Raw genomic sequence first — 13,000 nt, forward strand, 5'->3', positions numbered from 1 at the left:
GAAATTGTCACTTCAGTTCCCTCTTTACACATCAAACATTTACTTTCAATTAAGCTTAAGAAGTCCTGTTCCACTAACAGCCCACAAAGGGCTGGGCACCAAAACCAAGCTCTCAACAGTAAGATTCCCCAAGCTAACAGCAAGATGAGCTTTATTGAAATGGTTTTTGAAACTGCAAGGATGACCACAATATATTCAAGGACATCCTTTGATATTTTGCCTCCGTGCAGTGGACGGACCCATAAAGCAGATATGCGTGCTGCAGCAGAAAGTCAGGGATTCTCACCACTCATCCAAGTTCAACATTCAGCATGAGTGCTTGGAAAGAAGCATGAGAGATAGGAACCGAGGTAGACTTTCCAGGTGGACTTTAGGTATGGGTTTCCTTGGTTTAACTCCTTGGAACTTTGGCTCCTAATATCATACCCAGGTTTTCACTTCTACTATCATCACAAAATCACAGGCAAATTTAGGCTGGAAGAGGTCTGTGAGGGTCTGTAGCCCAAAATCCTCATCAAAGCAGGGTCAGCCTCTAAGTCAGGCCAGGTTTTTCAGAGCCTTGTCCACATGAGTTCTGAAAATCTCCAAAGGTGGAGGCACTACAGGCAAACAAACCATCCTGCTAAGCCCCTGTCTGGCTAAGAACTGTGACCTCAGTCAGTCAGTACACAGCAGCTGCAGAGGCAGGTACCGGTCCTACGCAGTGCTCTCCCTCCATGAGGATGAGTGACCTATGCCTCCCTCTCCAGATCTCCAGCCAGCACAGTCAGTGGAGTCCATTCCCACTTACAGTCAATGTCCCAAGTGGCTCAGAGGACTTCTGCCTTCAAATTGTCATCCCTCCAGTGACCATAAAACAAAACTCAGGAGAGAAAATCAGCTGTCATGTTGTGGAACAAGAATACCACCTTGGGACCCTAAAGGCAAAGCCCAGAAGAACATGCTGAGACCTTGGAGAGAGAAGTGTATGCTCTCCACCACGGTGAGACAGGATGCTTTGGGGATGACAAGCCAGGGAAAGAAATCTCTGCAGGATGCCAGGTAGCTGCTCTTCAGCTAATGGCAGGCTGAAAGATGCCACCTACTTCCAGAGAGCACTGCTGTCTGCACTGAGTGACATTATTTAGAAGATCATCCTGTTCAAGTTTCTAGCAATGCATCATCCTGGGAAGCTCTTCCCACGATTCCTCCTCTTTGCTGCTAAAAACACAACTGCCTTATTATTTTGCCAAACAATAATTTCTGCTTCCAGATACTGGTTCTCTTTCTGGTTTGTCAGCCAGATTGAAGAATCTATTGTCTATAAAGATACAAGAGGCTTCTGATCTTTTCAACTCCACAGGAAGAAAGAGTTCACCAAAACACAACCTGGACACCAAGAAGGATGAAAGTGTTAACTTTCCACTTGAGCTTTTACTTATAAATCTCAGTGAGGGGTTGGGTTTTGCTGCCCCAAGACTTGGTTTGCCTGGCAGGGCGAATCACACTCATAGCAGTTGCACAGGGCTTAATGTATGGCAGGGGACACGAGCCTCAAATAGATGGAAGGGCCCGTAAAGTCAAGCCCTTCAGACCCTATTAAGCCTTTAAATGAGTGCCATGATTTTTAAAACTGTGAGACACTGAATTCCTATTGATTTCTGTGGAAGCTGTCAGATGCCAGGCTATCATTAGCAAAATCAATCTTTTCAGTTAAGACTTCAGGCATCAGTTACTGACATCAAGACCTTTGCAAATTCAAAGAGAAACATGAGGCACAGCCGTGACCACAGGAAGGAGGGGTCAGAAGGGAGACTCTGATCCTCCCTGACTGTAAGGAAAAGAGCCTCTATATGTAGGAGGAGCTCGATGAGAGCAGGAACTTGTAGCAATGCTATTCTGATTTTGTTTTTGTTCCTCTCTGTGTGTGTATTTTGGTATTCAAATTAAATTAGAGAAAATGGCAGAGAAAAATAATATGAACTAATTACATTTAAGTAGAGGTTAGCAAGACAATCTTTGACTTCTTCTATTTGTCTATTGCAATTAAAGAGCTGTCTGGGTTCTCTGTGCCTATTACCCTGCAATTTTGTTGCCAGCACAGGCTCCTTTTAGGGGCCAGATAGAATGGAAGAAACCAGAGGATGACAAGGAAGATTGGTCCTTCCTGGCATTGTTCACATTACCAGACAGTGTTCCCAATAACATCAATGCAAGGTTCCTTAGAAAGGAGCCCTGCAACTGTGCCAGCAGTTCAGGCAAAATGGTAGCTACACTTTTCTAAGGCAATATGTTTTTTACTTTTCAAGATTTGTGTATTCTTGCTCAGGGCAAACACTGTGAAACACTGGTTTAAATAACTAGTTTTAAATAACCTCACACATAACGATGTGGAAGGTGTCTGAGAGCTGAATGGCACGGGCAGAGCCAAACTTTCCACAGCCTGGAAAGCAAAACTCCAGAGATATACCCAATCGGAGAAGAGCTACCATGCTACAGAGGGCGGTGAAAAGCCTGTCGCTGGATTCAGCACAGATCGCTGGTGTGACCATGACACTGGGTGGCACTCAGGGGCAGCACCACTTCAAGGGTCCTTTTGGCAGACAGTCAAACATGCTACATGCAAACGCTCCCTGCCTAAATGAGACCCAGGCAAGGCTGGAATAGGACAGGCAGCTTTGGGAGAGATCCGCTGCTCCCGGTCCCATGCTTGCACATGCTCTCGTTTGCCTGCTGCATCAGTCCATACCCCAACCCAGGGAGAGGGCAACATCTGAGAAAAAGACACTTGTCTACCAAGCACTACCCATGCACCCTGCCTGTGGTTCCCAGAAAACCTGGGATGGGATCCAGAGCTTTCTGACTCTCCCAAGGAGGATTTCAGCCCTCTGCACAGGCACCCTGCAAGGAGAGTTTAAATCATGGTATCTGTAGAGCAAAGATTACTGAATTTCTGCCCTTGAGAGTAGGCCCAGTACTTACCTTGGCTCCTACCTCGCACCTTTTTTCTGACTGTCCCTGCTCTACCCTACGTACAAGGTGGAGCCACAAGGCTCATATTAGCTTTACTAGTGTAACCCTGACCTGGGGAGCCTTGCCCAGCCACCTTTTCCTGGGAGGAGCTCTCCCCCGACGTTGCCTCCTCTCCTGTTTAAGCACAGCTCCCAGAGCTGCAGGAGGAAGAACAAGATGGAGTTTGGCCTCTCCTTTCCTGGAAGCTATCTAATCAATTTCCATGGACTTTGTCTCCAACTCAGTGATAAAAATATCACAGATGCTGGGAGTTTCTGCTACTTTGTCTTCCTTATCATTTTCCTCAGTGACTTTGTCCCACAGAGGGAGAGAGACAGTGCAGAGTCACCGGCACAGAAGACCTCTTCTCTGCAGGTAGGAATGTCCGTGTTTCCTGGCACAGAGATAAAGAGCACAGCGACTCACCAGACTGGGAGGAAACCCTTGCACAAACCAGAGCCCAGAAGGATGGTTGGAACAGAGAGGGAGATAGAGGCCAAACTTTGGGCACCGCTCTGGAAAATGTGAAACCATGTGAAATAGAGCAGGGAGCAGGTCAACAGGGATAGAGAGAACAGGGCTTGGAGCTGCACGTTATCATTGGCCCTACCATGGGCAGCAACATGTCTCCAAGCTTTAGAAAGGGCTTTGCTTGGCTGAGGGTCAGAAAATCCCATTTGTGAATTTCGAAGTGCTTTGGAAATAGTAAGCATCAGCATTACCCTAATAGAGCCCTGCAGGGCATATTTTCAAAATGGAGAATTGTTGGCAAGCCTGTAATACCGCAGAGGGGAAATCCCTGGAAATACTAGGCCAGTCTGGCTTCTACTTGCAAGCCAGTATAACCCTGTGAGTGTCAAATGCCCTCAGCCCATACAGCCTCCTGGATGATCTAAAGGTCTTTCCTGTTTCTCCTGCACAGAGGCAGAAGGCGTGTCAGTGTAATTGCTATGCGTTGCAGGCTGCTTGCCTCAATCAGCTCTCTGCAGCCAGAGCAGCTTAATGTGCACTTAAGGGCAGCCAGGTAACGACTACATGTGAAACACCTCACCGCATTATCGCTCTGGTGTCTTCTTGCCATGGGAGCAAGAGACCAGACCGTCTGTGGCCCTGTTGTGCATCAAGAGGCAGCCAGCCCCAGCTGTTTCAAAGAGCAGCCGCTGTCCAGCCTCAAGCAGGGATGGGTCTGCAGGTCCCCTTGGGTCTAAGCAGGAGGTTTAGCAGCAAGTTCCTCAGCAGCTGCCCAGGCATCAGCCCACTAGCCAACTGTAATACTGGCTACCATTTTATTGCCAAGAAAGACTGCTGCTGTTTATAACTGGCAGATGGGAATACTCAGAAAAGGTGGTGGGTTTTTTTTTTTCATTGAAGCAAACACTTCAAGCAAACTTTCTTGGAGAAGGTTTATTTATGAGAGTGGAGAACAGTGTCTGGTCATTAAGAATCAGGACTCTGCTGAGGTCCCCTTGGACCAACCAAGAACAGATGGTGGGTAGCTGATCTGGGACAGTCTCCCTCCACGCTGTTTCATCACAGAAGGTCCTGTCATACCCTGTCACAACCCTCCCTCCAAAAGTTTCCCCATCGAAATCCCTGCTGTGGAAATCAGGGCCCACCAGGGTGGGATGAAGACTTCATGCTATGCAGCCACTGTGGGCCAAGGAAATACAAAAACATCAGAGGCAGCAAACTGACCACAACATATGAGGACCCTGCAAGGTCATGCACAAAATCTACCTTAGCTTGCCCCTGAGCCAGCACTCTCTCACTCCAAAGCATCACCTTCGCTTCTGGGGATTTGCCAAAGCCTTCCGTTCTCTCCATAAGTCTCTGTAACACTGAAGCACCTGGGTGCCTGGACACCTGCAGCTCACAGCACAGGGACCTGCTCTGTACTCGAGCGTACACCCCCAAAACAGTCCACACAGCACGCAGACACCTGGCAGTCCAGACAGCCCACAGGCAAGGGAGAGCTGCCCTTGTGCAAGCACCACAAACCAGTTCCAGAGACCAGCAGCCTGCCCAGTGCCAACCCACCTAGAAAGAGACTCACAGGAACCTGCCACGGAGTCAGACAACCCAAAATCCACTAATTGCCCAGCTACTAACAAATGTAGCAAACACAGAAACATTCAAAATATTACCCATTACTGACATTTTCTGAGAAAGAAATCTGCTCAGAGGGGACAAACCAACATACTCAAGAGACAGGCAGAAATTACCCAGCGGGGTAAAAGAGAGTGAGAAGCCCACCACATTTGGAGATACCCTGACCTGCTATCAGGAAACCCCCCTGCTGCACAGACACAGCCAGCAACCGGTCTGATCGATGGGACGGAGGTGGGCGATGCTGCTGGCCAGGCTGGTGCAGCTGGCGCACGGATGGCAGCAGTGTCCCTCTCTCCCCAGACCTGCAAAACCAGCACGCTCATACAAAGCCGCTTCGCCTCCAAGGAAGAGAGGTCTGGAGGAGCTCCGGGCAGAGATGGGGTGCAGGCAGCAGAACTGTCTGGCTCTTTGACCATACGTCTCCAGTGCCTGGGCCTCACATTTCCCAGGTCCACAGCAGCTCTACGGAGGTGACGGGGTTTGATTTGTTGCTATGGCCTAATGGATTGAATGAATCGGAAATACCTCTCACTGATGGAGCTATAGCTTGTCTGCAATAATGCTAATTCACCAAACAACATCAGCATGGATGAAAACACCTCCTTTTTGGCTTGTCTCTAAGGAGCAACCAGCTCCCCCCTATCCCACCTCCCAAAGCTTTGCCCTAGAGTTTCCTGAAATGCTCACACCAAAACACGAACTCCCTGCATGTCTCCATCAGTCACGCCCTATCTCTGATCAAACCAGGAGAGATCTGAGCTCTCCAAAGAGGGCACAGCCAGTGGGAGAACAAAGGGAACCGCAGGGCTACACAGGCTGCTCCTTTGTTAACCCACCGGGGAGCCTGCGTTGGGAGGCTTAAAAGGCAACGAACACCCAACCTCCTCCCCAGCGTTCTCTGAATCCTCTGCAGAAATCACTTCCCTTGAGCACCCAAAAGGCCAGAAGAGGTTAAGCCTGTCCAAGCAAATTCCCTTTACAGGGACTGCAGCAAACACAGTGCTTTCTTAGGAGGTGTAAGTGAACGGGGGGATTAGGAACAGCCAGGATGCTGCAGGGCTGTTTTTCCACACTCCAGAGCAAGACAAGGAGGGCACCACTCCCTGCCGGGTGAACAATGGATGTTCGGCAAGACGCTGCACATAGCTGGCCTCCCCAGGCCGCCAGGGACTTGTTTGCAAAGTGCTGTCATCATTACATATCCCTTCGCAACAGCCTGCCTTCGCCCCTGACAGAGCTGTGGCGTCAAAGCCAGACCCATGGGAAGAAGCCCTACTCCAAAGCTGTGCTGCCTGGAAGTAAGACCCCTTCAAGGGCTTGCCCTGAAGGGGGAACTGGCACCAGAAGACCCCGCTCCCAGACAGCATGGCCCAGTGTCATTTATGCAGCTGTCATCGTGCTCTGCGCAAGATGTGACCTGCCCTGACATCAAGCACCCAAAGTCCCCGTGACTCCAGCACAAAGGGGCCAAATTCAGCCACTCGCACGCATACACAGAGCCATAGATGAGGCTTCTCCCTGTCTCATAAGCAAAGTTGTACAGACGCCAAGCCGTGCCACCGGTGAAGCGGGGCTGGTAGGAAGAGGCGCAGCCTTCCCGGGCCGGCAGCATGATGCTGACTCCCACCTGCCTCAACTCGGCGAGAAGCCCTGTTGCTCCGTGCACCGGCCGCGCACCTCGGAGCGGAGCCCGGCCCGCTGCAGAACCCCCGGGCCGGCCGGCTCCTACCGAGGGCCGGCTCTCGGTCCGCCAGGCCGCTCCGCAGAGAGAATCCCCCCTGCAGTTACCTGCGGGAGCAGCGCAAGGGCAGGGCGCTGCTGGGGAGCGAGAATCCCGCCCGGGGACGGCGCGACCGCCACCGGCCGCCCCCACCGCGGCCGGCGGGGAAGCCCCGCTCCCGCTCCCGCCGCACACGCCGGGGGATGCCCGAGGCCCGCGGCACCGGGCGGCCGCCGCATCCTCCAGGCTGCCGGTGTCCCCGCGGCTGCGGGCGGCGGCGGCGGCGGCGGCGGCCCCGGCTCGGCACAAAGCGGGGTGGGGCCGGCGGGGGCTGCAGCACCCCAGGCGCACACGGGTAGGGCAGACGCCCCCCCCTCCGCTCCCCGCCACCGCCGGGCTCCGCAGGCCCCGGGCTGCGGCAGGTGCCCCGGCCGGCCCTGCCCACGCGTGTCCCGGCCCCACGACCCCCCCACACCACCACCACCACCACCACCCCGGTCTCATACCTTGCCGCTGGCGGCGGGGGTCCGGCAGCGCGCAGGGCGTGCGCATGGGAGCCGAGCCGCGCCGTGCCGTGCCGTGCCGTGCCGTGCCGTGCCGTGCCAGCCCAGCCCTGCCCAGCCCGGCCCGCCGCGGTCCCCGCCCCGGCCCGCCCCCCCCGCCGCGCCCCGCAGCCGGGAGGTGCCGGCGGGGCTCGGAGGCTGCCCGCCGCCCCCTGATGCGGAGCCCGCAGAGCTCCGGGGCGCCTTCCCGGGTCCGGTCCTGTGCCCAACCCCTGGGCGCGATTTGCCGTGGGAAGCGTGGGGTTTGCTCTGCTGCTGTCGTGGGGAGAGCCCCTCCGTAACCACAGCGAAGTGCTCAAGCATCTCTCCTTTCCCTGGGCTCAGGGAGCCAGCCCGCCTGGGCCGACGTGCGCGCAGCTCCCTGTCACCATCACCGCTGCAGGCAGGTCCCCCAGGTCCGTGCCTGGAGGTACATTGCAAAGGCTGGGTACGTTTTCTTAGGAGATCATCCTGACAGCATCAGGACTTTGCCATCATCCACACAGAGGGTACCCACAGGCCTTGCCTTAGCTCACAGAGGTGCTGAGGACATGGCGGCATGTTCCCGTATCCTCGGTGGGACCACCAGGTACTGGGCATCGCACCCTGAACACGGCACACACCACGTATTAGCGTGCCAGCCTTAGCGGGCAGCCTCTGGCTGGCTCAGCAGTCCCTGGCAGATGGAGATACACTGGCCCATGTCAGCCCAAAGCTGCTGGGCCTTCACTGATGGCAGATGGCTCTAGAAAGCTCCTCACGCCTGCAGAGCTCACACTCAGACTTCAGGGTTAGCGAGTACCTCGGCAGCACTACAAGCCCACCTGGTACGCTGCATGAGGAACTTGGCAAGTAGACAGCAATGCCCAAGATCAAAGCGCAGGGGAGATGTCCTTGGCCAGCTCACCCACTCAGCTAACACCACTCTGGTCCTGTCTGAACAGACCCTGAGACAGCTGGCTCATCTCCATGCTTTAGTCCCACCAGTCTGTGGGTAGCAACGGCAGCTCTGGGCTGAGCCAGCAGGTGTGACAAGACTGTGAGACTGGATGTCCTCCACAAGTGAGATGCTGCAGTTCAGATGTCTCTGCTTTGATTCTGCAGTGATGAGAGGGGAGTCTGCCAGTCCCTCAGGGCAGCTGAAGTCCTGTCGGGGAAGGAAAAGCAGGCCCTTGACAAGAGCAGTCCCACCGAATCCTTTGAGGGAGTTGAGCTGAATTTCAGAAGCAACCAGCAGCCCCCAAGAGTGATCTCCGTGCCTTGCTGCCGGGTGCCAGGCTGGGACAACCCAGGAGACCGAGGCAGTCGAGCAGAGGCACAGCTGTTGAGACGCACTGTCTGTGGATGGAGCGCAGGAAGCCATCCAGCTGTGGACACGAATCATAGCTGCTTGTGCAGCAGCTGTCCTGGACCTGCCCTGCCTGCAGAAATTGAGATGACTTCTGGAACCCCTCAGGACCCTCGCGGCGCGTGCTCACATCTTCACCATGGAGAAGTACAAGACAGGTCAGGTGCTGATGCACAGATATCTCCAGTGCTTACCCTCACATACACTGCGCTCCAGCCCTGACTGAGCTGCAGATGATTGCATGCAGAACTGACGGGGGGACAAAGATGTCTGTCTTTGAGGTTATTGGTGGGAAACATTTCCACTGCCTGCAGCCCTGTCCGCTGTAGGCATCCAGCTATGCTAGTTGTGCGCAAGTGCCGCTCCTCAGAGCTGTTTTAAGCGCTGACAAAGTGAACGGTTTTGCTGTTCATTCCCCTTTGCAGTCTAAGACAGGGTGGCTGGGACTGGTGCCTGTACCTCGGTGTCCTCGGTGACTGGGGTGAACTCTACTCTCTGTCCTCTTTCCTGGGACTTCTCAGCTGGTCATCCAACAGCAAGGGCCTGGCTGAGCAACTGCTGCTGACCGCCTGTGTCCGCGGAGGTGGCTTGTGGCAAAGACCACCCCCACACAACACCTGTCCTGCTGTGTAAAGGGCCTCCAGCAGCCCCAAAGAAAACACTGCCGTTGGTGCTTTCTGTTGGGATCCAACAGCAGAGGTTGGAGCAGTGTGCCCTGTAACTCTCTGCCATCCCACATCCTTAAGTGCCACAAATGGGGACAGAGGCAGGCTAGTGTCACCTCTGGACATCTCTTCCCAGCCTGTGCAAATTAATGAAAGTGGAAAGCTACCACGCAGACAGCAGAGTTCGTTATGGAGGGGAGCCTGACAACAGCTCAACTGAACACCACCACTGGCCCACTGCTAGCCAGAAACCATGTGCAGCACTGCAACCTGCAGCAAGCTGCTGGAAAGAGCAGAGCTGGCACCTGTTGTGGCCGCTCTGCGTTGCAGGAGCCACATTGGTGTGGCTGCATTTGTGGTACCTGTGCAGCTGTGGATAAAGCACCTCTCACCCAGCTGGGGGCAGCTCCCTGGGAGCAGAGTCCTGCCTTGCAGGAAGCAGTTGCAGAAGTGGATGAGACGAGACAGAAGGAAAACAGCTTTCTGCTTGGTGATATGCCTTGCAACCCTAGGAAGGGCATGAGCGGTTTGTAGACACAATATCCTCAAGTAGATTAGTTCAAGGCTATGTCATACGGGCGCATAGCCCAGTACACCTGCACTGAAGAGGAGGTGCTGCAGCAAGCACCGTACCCTGTTTCATCCCAGTCTGTGGAGGACAAGGTAGGTTTGGATGGAGCCATGTGGAGAAAGCTGCTGATTAGTTATACCCAATTAGCATCATATGTAACAAGAACTTGCTTAGTTCCCACCTCTCCTGCTGTAATTATTTCCAGCCCTGCAAAGTTCAAGATCACTGACTGTACCACATGCGTGGGGGCAGGTGGCACAGAGGCGTAGGGCAGAAGCTGGGCCCACACAACACCCACCAGCTTCGGGGACTGATTTAAAACACCATTGTGATGGCAGCGTCAAAACTGGAAGTCTTTTCAGAGTCTGTGGCATCGGCATTCCCCCTCAATGTGCAAGAGCTTTTATCTGATTGTGTCGTGGTTTAACCCCAGCCAGCAACTAAGCACCAAGCAGCCGCTCACTCACTCCCCACTGGTGGGATGGGGGAGAGAATTGGAAAAGCGAAAAAACTCGTGGGTTGAGACAAAGACAGTTTAATAGGTAAAGCAAAAGCCGCGTGCACAAGCAAAGCAAGGAATTCACCCACTGCTTCGCATCGGCAGGCAGGTGTTCAGGCATCCCCAGGAAAGCAGGGCTCCATCACACGTAACAGTTACTTGGGAAGACAAATGCCATCGCTCCGAATGTCCCCTCCCCTTCCTTCTTCTTCCCCCAGCTTATATACTGAGCATGACACCATATGGTATGGAATAGCCCTGTGGCCAGTCTGGGTCAGCCCCCCTGGCTGCGCCCCCTCCCACCTTCTTGTGCACCTGGCAGAGCATGGGAAGCTGAAAAGTCCTTGACTGGTGTAAGCACTACTTAGCAACAACTAAAACAGCAGTGTGTTTTCAACATTATTCTCATCCTAAATCCAAAACACAGCACTCTACCAGCTACTAAGAAGAAAATGAACTCTATCTCAGCTGAAACCAGGACACATTGAAAAATGTTAAATTATTGGAAGATGAAGCAGAAAATATCAGTTGCTTTCAATTTCCTTTTGGAACTTTTCCTCCCTGCAGAATGCTGCCATAAACAATACTATTGTACTAACAGAATCACTTTATAAAAGAAAAAATAAAAATAAAGGTATTATTTTCAGCAGGGGGCTGTGATGTTGGGCTGAGTACTATTTTTTCCCAAAGGACCTTGAAATTTAATTTTACTTGCCTTGATGTTGCCTGAAGTCTCAAAGCTTCCTACCAGCTTGACACCAGAACGTGCCAAAGAGGTTCTGTATTATAAAAATCAAGCTTAAAACCAGTGCAAATACTGATCCATCAGCTGGAATCTCAAAGCCAGACTTTGCACTTGGCAGGAAGCCATCAGTTAATAACAAGAAGAAATGGGGACTTTGTCTCAATGGCAGTGGACCATGCGCCTAAAGCAAGCATCTGACTGCAGCAGGACGAGGGGACACCTCACCCTAAATGTGCTTGCCACAGTTAGTGATATCTCCTCTTCCACTGCCTAACCTGCTGTGCTGTTTTCCTCTCTGGAGAGCTCCTGAGGCTGAGCAGAAAGCGCACAGGCGTATTCGCATGATTTAGCGGCTCAGTGTGGCCCGCAGCCTCTCGCTGAACTCCAGGAAAGCGGTTAAATTACCTCGGGTGGCTTTGAATTACGCCAGCTCCACCACTATGGCCCTGGCGTGGGAAAGTGGTTTGTCTTCTTGCACCTGGCACGTCCCTGGGCCAGACAGAGCTGATGTTCTGCAGAGGAGCTCTTAGCACTGGGAAATGGCTGGAGAAGTCCCAGCTTTGGCTCAGGCCACCAAAGTGAGCTCTTAAATGGGAAGAGAGCCAGCCCCAGGTCTTGTGTCTGTGATGGTGGCAGGAGGTTGGCCAGTCTGCAGGCTGGAGAAGAAACTCAGCACCGTGGGACAGCTGCTGCTACGAGGTGTTATTGCTTCCCGCTCATGGGCAATGCCTTGTCACTTAGCTCTCTCCTTCACCCTGGATGAGAAGCTCGAGCTTGGGATAAACATTAACCCAACACAGAAACAACCTCCTGGGGAATGCCTCTTTCCAGGGCAGAGTGCCAGGATACAGGAGTGGATCGAGTGCCTTTGCTGTGCACTAGCGCTTTTGCATGCAAGGGCTTAGCTGCAGCATATAGAGGTAATGGTGGTTCAGACCAAAGATCCTTCCAGCCCAATACCACCCAGGCCAAAAAGGGGTGAAGAAGGGCAGCCTCCCGGCCTCTAACCTGTTTGCAGCTTAGGGACTTACTGAGCCAGCCGTGGCTTTCTGTGTGTTTGGCCACCCTCCACCAATTTGTCCTCTCAAAACCACATAAACTCTTAGTGGCCCCAAAGTCCCGCAACAAGGTTATCTACAGATTAATGGCACAATCTGGGGGGAAAAAATAATCAAAACCATCCTTTTTAGGGTTGGAGCTGATACCCCAAGGTTTAGATTAATGCAGAGACAGAAGGCTTAATTTAACAAGTAATGTTATGCCTACAGCAAAGCTCAGCCAAGGCTGACTCTGGGGTGGAAAGACACCTGTTTTATCCACAGGCACCCAGCACAGGCAGAGGGAGCTACTGGGCTGTGGAACCAGGTCAAACCATTTTCCAACCACAACAGTTGGCCATGGCAGCATGAATTATCCTTGTGCACTTCATGCAGGGGTAACCTCTGTTCAAAACACTTCCAGCACTGACTGATACTCACTGCAGGTCTTGCAGAGGCCCAAGGGACTTGTGTAGGGCTAAGCTAACCTCTGGGCCCAGCTGGCATCTTGTGACACGAGTTCAGTGCTTTTTAGTAGCCCTAAAGTTTGTGGAGCAGAAGGGGAGCAGGGCCCATGAGGACATGCTAGCTTGGTTCTAAGGTGCAGGTCTGCACAGGCCTTGCAGATATTCCTGCATCCACCACATTTTCGTAGAGAACGACCACAAGTGACTGGTTGGCAGTATGACGAGAGGAAATGGCCCTCAGTGAATACACATGTGGAGCAAAACCAAGAGCTGGTGAAGACACAACACAAGAGAAACTTCTAACAA

At 53.0% G+C, this 13,000-nt stretch overlaps 1 protein-coding gene across 1 annotated transcript in view; it reads right to left on the reverse strand.

The window, feature by feature from the left end:
• The window catches only part of CORO2A (coronin 2A), a 61,476-nt gene extending 54,032 nt beyond the window's left edge, over positions 1-7,444 (reverse strand). Inside the window, exon 1 of the mRNA XM_087742371.1 lies at positions 7,327-7,444. The gene's annotated coding sequence lies outside the window, so the exon portion shown is untranslated. The remainder of the gene's footprint in view (positions 1-7,326) is intronic.
• Positions 7,445-13,000: the final 5,556 nt, after the last annotated feature.

This window comes from Nipponia nippon, unplaced genomic scaffold (genome assembly GCF_047370975.1).
Source record: "Nipponia nippon isolate SJK-2023a ecotype South Korea unplaced genomic scaffold, ASM4737097v1 scaffold_8, whole genome shotgun sequence".
Lineage (NCBI taxonomy): Eukaryota > Metazoa > Chordata > Aves > Pelecaniformes > Threskiornithidae > Nipponia > Nipponia nippon.